Source organism: Oncorhynchus keta, unplaced genomic scaffold (assembly GCF_023373465.1).
Source record: "Oncorhynchus keta strain PuntledgeMale-10-30-2019 unplaced genomic scaffold, Oket_V2 Un_contig_7627_pilon_pilon, whole genome shotgun sequence".
NCBI lineage: Eukaryota > Metazoa > Chordata > Actinopteri > Salmoniformes > Salmonidae > Oncorhynchus > Oncorhynchus keta.
Window position 1 is genome coordinate 20,001 of NW_026289575.1, and position 7,741 is coordinate 27,741.

Genomic DNA, 7,741 nt, shown 5'->3' on the forward strand with positions numbered 1-7,741 from the left:
CCTCTGTCTCTCTCTGTCTCTCTCTCTCTCCTGTCTCTCTGTCTCTGCCTCTCTGTCTCGCTCTGTCTCTGTCTCAGTCTATCTGATTGTTTAGTAGCTAGGTGCTACATGTAGCTTTGTCTCTGGTCTATGATCTCATGATCTGTATGTAGTCGTCAGTACTTTAGGCACGGTAAGCTGGGTGTGCATCATACATCAATGATTATAGACTGGAACCATTCTACAGAAGACTTGCAGACTTGCAGACATCCAATCACAGTTAGATGTAGAAGTATCAACTAAATGAACATCATATCAGTATGTTGAGTTACCGTAGTTACCATAGGTCTACTGTATGTATTCAATTGGAATGGATCAATATTGTTTTTAATTTAATTTGATTGGAAGCTGAGATCTTTGTAGGGGCTGAGAGGCGTGCGTGTGTGTGTGTGTGTGTGTGTGTGTGTGTGTGTGTGTGTGTGTGTGTGTGTGTGTGTGTGTGTGTGTGTGTGTGCGTGTGTGTGTGTGTGTGTGTGTGTGTGTGTGTGTGTGTGTGTGTGTGTGTGTGTGTGTGTGTGTGTGAGACTATGAGCTGGAACTGGAACAAGTCTGTGCCTGCAGTCAGGTGGAATGTCATTAATCAGCACATGGAGAGCCTCCTTGCTCCACTTCACACAGGCTGTGTGTGTAATCACATGACATAAAGACAGACAGACAGACAGACAGACAGACAGACAGACAGACAGACAGACAGACAGACAGACAGACAGACAGACAGACAGACAGACAGACAGACAGACAGACAGACAGACAGAGAGTACTGTGCAGTATGCTAGCAGGATTATCCCTTTACTAGAACAGGGTTGTGATGCACAGATTACTAGGACCAAAATAGGACGTCTGTCCTTCTCACACTTATAAAAAGGAAAGGTGTTGATTGGGTGATCAGATCCTCCTCTATCTTCCTGTTCAAACAGCAGAGTGGATAGGAGAGGCTGGGCTGCATCCCAAATGAATCCCTATTCCCTCCAATGCACTTCTTTGGAGCAGATTATTATGGGCCATAGGGACGCAGCCTGATACTGGTTCAAAAGAGTCAAACAGCAGGCTACTACTATACTATTACTACTATACTACTACTACTACTATTAGTATTATTACTACTACTACTACTATTAGTATTAGTACTACTACTACTACTATTAGTATTACTACTACTACTACTATTTACTATACTACTACTACTACTATTAGTATTATTACTACTACTACTACTATTAGTATTATTACTACTACTACTACTATTAGTATTATTACTACTACTACTACTATTAGTATTATTACTACTACTATTACTACTACTATTTGTATTATTACTACTACTACTATTAGTATTACTACTACTACTACTACTACTACTATTAGTATTATTACTACTACTACTATTAGTATTATTACTACTACTACTACTATACTATTACTACTATACTACTACTATTAGTATTATTACTACTACTACTAGTATTTACTACTACTACTACTACTACTATACTATTACTACTATACTACTACTACTACTATTAGTATTATTACTACTACTACTACTATTAGTATTACTACTACTACTACTACTACACTATTACTACTATACTACTACTACTACTATTAGTATTATTACTACTACTACTACGATTAGTATTATTACTACTACTAATATACTACTACTACTATACTACTACTACTACTACTATTAGTATTATTACTACTACTACTATTAGTATTATTACTACTACTACACTATTACTACTACTACTACTATTAGTATTATTACTACTCCTACTATACTATTACTACTATACTACTGCTATTAGTAGTATTACTACTACTACTGCTACTACGATTAGTATTATTACTACTACTACTATACTACTACTACTATACTACTACTACTACTATTAGTATTACTACTACTACTACTACTATTAGTATTATTACTACTACCACTATACTATTGCTACTATACTACTACTACTACTACTACTATACTATTACTACTGGTTCAACTACTACTACTACTATTAGTATTATTACTACTACTACTACTACTACACTACTACTACTACTATTAGTATTATTACTACTACCACTATTAGTATTATACTACCACTATACTACTACTACTATACTATTACCACTATACTACTACTATTAGTATTATTACTACTACTACTATACTATTACTACTATACTACTACTACTACTATTAATATTATTACTACTATACTACTACTACTACTATTAGTATTATTACTACTACTACTACTATTAGTATTATTACTACGACCACTACTACTACTATTAGTATTATTACTACTACTACTATTAGTATTATTACTACTACCACTATACTACTACTACTACTATACTATTACTATTGCTACTATACTACTACTACTACTACTATTAGTATTCCTACTACTATACTATTACTACTACTACTATTATACTACTACTACTACTGCTACTGCTACTATACTACTGCTACTACTACTATACTACTTCTACTACTATTATACTACTACTACTATTGTACTACTACTACTTGTACTACTATTATATTACTACTACTACTAAACTACTACTAAACTCTACTACTATTATACTACTACTACTATTATTACTATTACTACTAAACTACTTCTACTACTATTACTACTACTACTATTAGTATTATTACTATTATTAGTATTACTACCACTACTAAACTACTTCTACTACTATTATACTACTATACTACTTCTACTACTATTATACTACTACTACTACTACAATTCATACTATTACTACTACTACTATTATACTACTACTACTACTACTACTACTACTACAATTCATACTACTACTAGTACTACTATTATACTACTACTACTACTACTACTACTACTACAATTCATACTATTACTAGTACTACTATTATACTACTACTACTACTACAATTCATACTATTACTAGTACTACTATTATACTACTACTACTACTACTACTACAATTCATACTATTACTACTACTACTATTATACTACTACTACTACTACTACTACAATTCATAATATTACTATTACTATTATACTACTACTACTACTACTACTACTATTATACTACTATACTACTTCTACTACTATTATACTACTACTGCTACTACTACAATTCATACTATTACTAGTACTACTATTATACTACTACTACTACTACTACTACTATTCATACTATTACTACTACTACTATTATACTACTACTACTACTACTACTACAATTCATAATATTACTACTACTATTATATACTACTACTACTACTACTACTACTATTATACTACTATACTACTTCTACTACTATTATACTACTACTGCTACTACTACAATTCATACTATTACTAGTACTACTATTATACTACTACTACTACTACTACTACAATTCATACTACTAGTAGTACTACTATTATACTACTATACTACTTCTACTACTATTATACTACTACTGCTACTACTACAATTCATACTATTACTAGTACTACTATTATACTACTACTACTACTACTATTATACTACTATACTACTTCACTACTATTATACTACTACTAGTACTACTATTTAGTACTACTACTACTACTACTACTACTACAATTCATACTACTACTAGTACTACTATTATACTACTACTACTACTACTACAATTCATACTATTACTAGTACTACTATTATATACTACTACTACTACTACTATTACTAGTACTACTATTATACTACTACTACTACTACTACTACAATTCATACTACTACTAGTATACTATTATACTACTACTACTACTACTACTACTATTCATACTATTACTAGTACTACTATTATACTACTACTACTACTACTACTACTATTCATACTATTACTACTACTAACAGGTGGTTCTATTTGGCCCCTCATTGTTGGACATAAAAGACTGTAACAGCAGCAGTCCATCCGCTCAATAGTAAATCGCCCCACGGCTCAATTTAGCTGTGTGATCCATGTCCCACTCATTGTGTTGGTTATCCAGGAAGGAAACAACCAACCAGCCAACCATCTGCTGTGCTCTTCTACTAATGGATGTTTATCTAATGGATGTTTGTCTAATGGATGTTTATCTAATGGATGTTTATCTAATGGATGTTTATCTAATGGATGTTTATCTAATAGATGTTTATCTAATAGATGTTTATCTAATGTTTATCTAATGGATGTTAATGGATCTAATGGATGTTTATCTAATGGATGTTTATCTAATGGATGTTGTTTATCTAATGGATGTTTATCTAATGGATGTTTGGATCTAATGGATGTTTATCTAATGGATGTTTATCTAATGGATGTTTATCTAATGGATGTTTATCTTCAATGTGGAGAATTAAAACAGAAGGATTTAGTATTGGAGATATATGAGTCCAAAATGGCACCCTATTCCCTACATAGTGTACTGCTTTTGGATGGAGCAGGAAATCAGGGACTCAGAGGGGCTGGGTGGGTTGTAGGGAGAGGATTAATGTGGTGGTGGTTCGTTAGGCACAGGCTACCTCAGTGACCAGACGTGACCTTGCATGCTGGTGTTGTCTTTCATAACAACAAGCGGGTGGATGTTCCAGTTAGTTTCTGCAACCAGGAAGTGTTTTTGCCCTTTGTTGAAGGCAGCAAAGCCCTTCAAATTCAGTTCAGAATACAGTGTTTCCTGTGTAGAGAAGTGTCTTCCATTGGGCTAGCCTATAGTGACTATGTGGTCTCTAACAACATACAGTACATGCAGATGATACGTGTGCTAGGATAGGAGGACCTGTGACGATAAATACAAAATAATTAGCATCAGTGTGACGTCCATTGTTTGGCATCCAATGTTAACATTTGAACTACTTCCTTGTTGTCGACCATGATTTCCGTCTCTCACCTTGGCGTTCCTCCTCTCCAGAGTGTCCGTACCACAAGCCCCTGGGTTTGGAGGCTGGATCAGTCAGACCAGACCAGATCAGCTGCTCCAACGAGGATCAGTACACTGGCTGGTTCTCCTCCTGGCTCCCCAGCAATGCCAGACTCAACAACCAGGGCTTTGGGTGAGTCCCCTGCCCCAACCTCTCCTCAGGACCAACCCCTGGTAGGGCCTCTATCTCCCTCCCTGTAAAGGAGGACATTGGCTCAATCAGTAACCTCAGTGTTCATTTGGGAAATGGCTCTTCTGACCTCATTGGTAAAATAATGGTCCCCCAGGTCATTGTTTTTGCCTAGGCTTTAGCTCAGCGGGCTAACATAGTTTCCCTGGCGGTTCCCCTCCAGGTCATTGTTTTTGCCTAGGCTTTAGCTCAGCGGGCTAACATAGTTTCCCTGGCGGTTCCCCTCCAGGTCATTGTTTTTGCCTAGGCTTTAGCTCAGCGGGCTAACATAGTTTCCCTGGCGGTTCCCCTCCAGGTCATTGTTTTTGCCTAGGCTTTAGCTCAGCGGGCTAACATAGTTTCCCTGGCGGTTCCCCTCCAGGTCATTGTTTTTGCCGAGGCTTTAGCTCAGCGGGCTAACATAGTTTCCCTGGCGGTTCCCCTCCAGGTCATTGTTTTTGCCGAGGCTTTAGCTCAGCGGGCTAACATAGTTTCCCTGGCGGTTCCCCTCCAGGTCATTGTTTTTGCCGAGGCTTTAGCTCAGCGGGCTAACATAGTTTCCCTGGCGGTTCCCCTCCAGGTCATTGTTTTGCCGAGGCTTTAGCTCAGCGGGCTAACATAGTTTCCCTGGCGGTTCCCCTCCAGGTCATTGTTTTTGCCGAGGCTTTGGCTCAGCGGGCTAACATAGTTTCCCTGGCGGTTCCCCTCCAGGTCATTGTTTTTGCCTAGGCTTTAGCTCAGCGGGCTAACATAGTTTCCCTGGCGGTTCCCTCCAGGTCATTGTTTTTGCCTAGGCTTTAGCTCAGCGGGCTAACATAGTTTCCTGGCGGTTCCCTCCAGGTCATTGTTTTTGCCTAGTCTTTAGCTCAGCGGGCTAACATAGTTTCCCTGGCGGTTCCCCTCCAGGTGTGCTTGGCTGTCTAAGTTCCAGGACAACAGCCAGTGGTTGCAGATTGACCTGAAGGAGGTGATGGTGGTGTCTGGTATCCTGACCCAGGGCGCTGTGACGCTGACGAATGGATCACCAAGTACAGTGTCCAGTACCGCACCGACCAGAATCTCAACTGGATCTACTACAAGGACCAGACGGGAACAACAGGGTGGGCCCATCATAAAGACCTTTTACATTTAGTCAGCGAGAAGATGCTCTTATTCAGAGACACTCACAGTCAATAGATACTGGAACAAAACTGTTTTACAATCAGAACTTAGTTCATATACATACATCAATACATGGTTCATTATGACATCAAGGGTTACACATGATGTCCATGGATCACAAGGGTTACATGGTTCATTATGACATCACAAGGGTTAATGTGGAAGACAGTCTTGGGATTTATACATACAGTATATCAAAATCAATCCTTCTCATCAGATCCCATATTTGTTTGGTTCTGTAGCAGTTCAGTACTAGGGGTTGTAAAGTCTAGTCCTGCTCGGTGAGGCAGGTCATCTGGCAGGAGGATTCTCCATCTGTGTTTACTACATGGTGGTCTGTGTCGTCTCTCCTCCTCACACTGCTCCGTTTCTCTCCTCAGGTGTTCTACGGGAACTCGGACCGCTCCTCCTCGGTTCAGAACCTCCTGCGTCCTCCCATGGTAACTCGCTACATCCGTTTGCTCCCTCTGGGCTGGCACACACGTATCGCCATCCGCATGGAGCTGCTGCTCTGCATGAGCAAGTGTACCTGATTCTGTCTGTCCTGACGACCAGGGTCACACTCAGCAGGGTACAACACCGTGGAACGTTCAGACAGAAAATGTAATGAATAGAACTGACATGATTCTACATGACTAGAAGTCATATTGGTTCTACACAATATATTTCTATGTGACGGTCCTGTAATGATACACCATCCTGAACAGGCCCAAGGAGAGCCCTGGTCGTTCCCCTGGTCATTCCCTGGTCGTTCCCCGGTCGTTCCCTATGCCAAGGTGGAATCTACTGCTCTGGAAACCCTAGTTTCCTTTCCTTCCCCAAATGGTTAAGTAATATCTCTCTCCCAGGGATGGGGTTTATGTTTGAAAAGGTCCATTCTGTTTTCAGATTAGATGTGTTACAACAACAGTTTTATTTATGATTATTTTTTTACACTGAACATAAAGGGGTGGATGGTCAGGTGTTTCCACTTGGGTGAGGAAGAGTGGATAAATACACGCCTGTGAACCGACAAACACACAGAAATTGGGGATGATTATGTGATGAGGAAAGCTCAGAGAAAGAGAAGACCAGTCCTGTGGTTAACTGGATGTTGTGTACTGTACTGTGCTGTACTGTACTGTGTTGTACTGTACTGTGCTGTACTGTACTGTGTTGTGTACTGTACTGTACTGTGCTGTACTGTACTGTGTTGTGTACTGTACTGTGCTGTACTGTACTGTGTTGTGTACTGTGCTGTACTGTACTGTGCTGTGTTGTGTTGTGTATGTAGTTTGTGACATCAGTGATGTAGAGGTATCGTTCGTTGCTTGTTTTATTGTATTCATTTAAAGTTGACCAAAACCAGTTCCTGAAATAAAGACAAACTCTTGTACTCTTTTGTTTGAGTATCATTGAACAATATTCCTGTGTAATATTCCTCTGATGTCCAGTTT

General features: G+C 38.6%; 1 pseudogene; it reads left to right on the top strand.

Annotated features, from left to right (window-relative positions):
• The window catches only part of LOC127926467 (retinoschisin-like), a 9,291-nt pseudogene extending 2,453 nt beyond the window's left edge, over positions 1-6,838 (top strand).
• Positions 6,839-7,741: the final 903 nt, after the last annotated feature.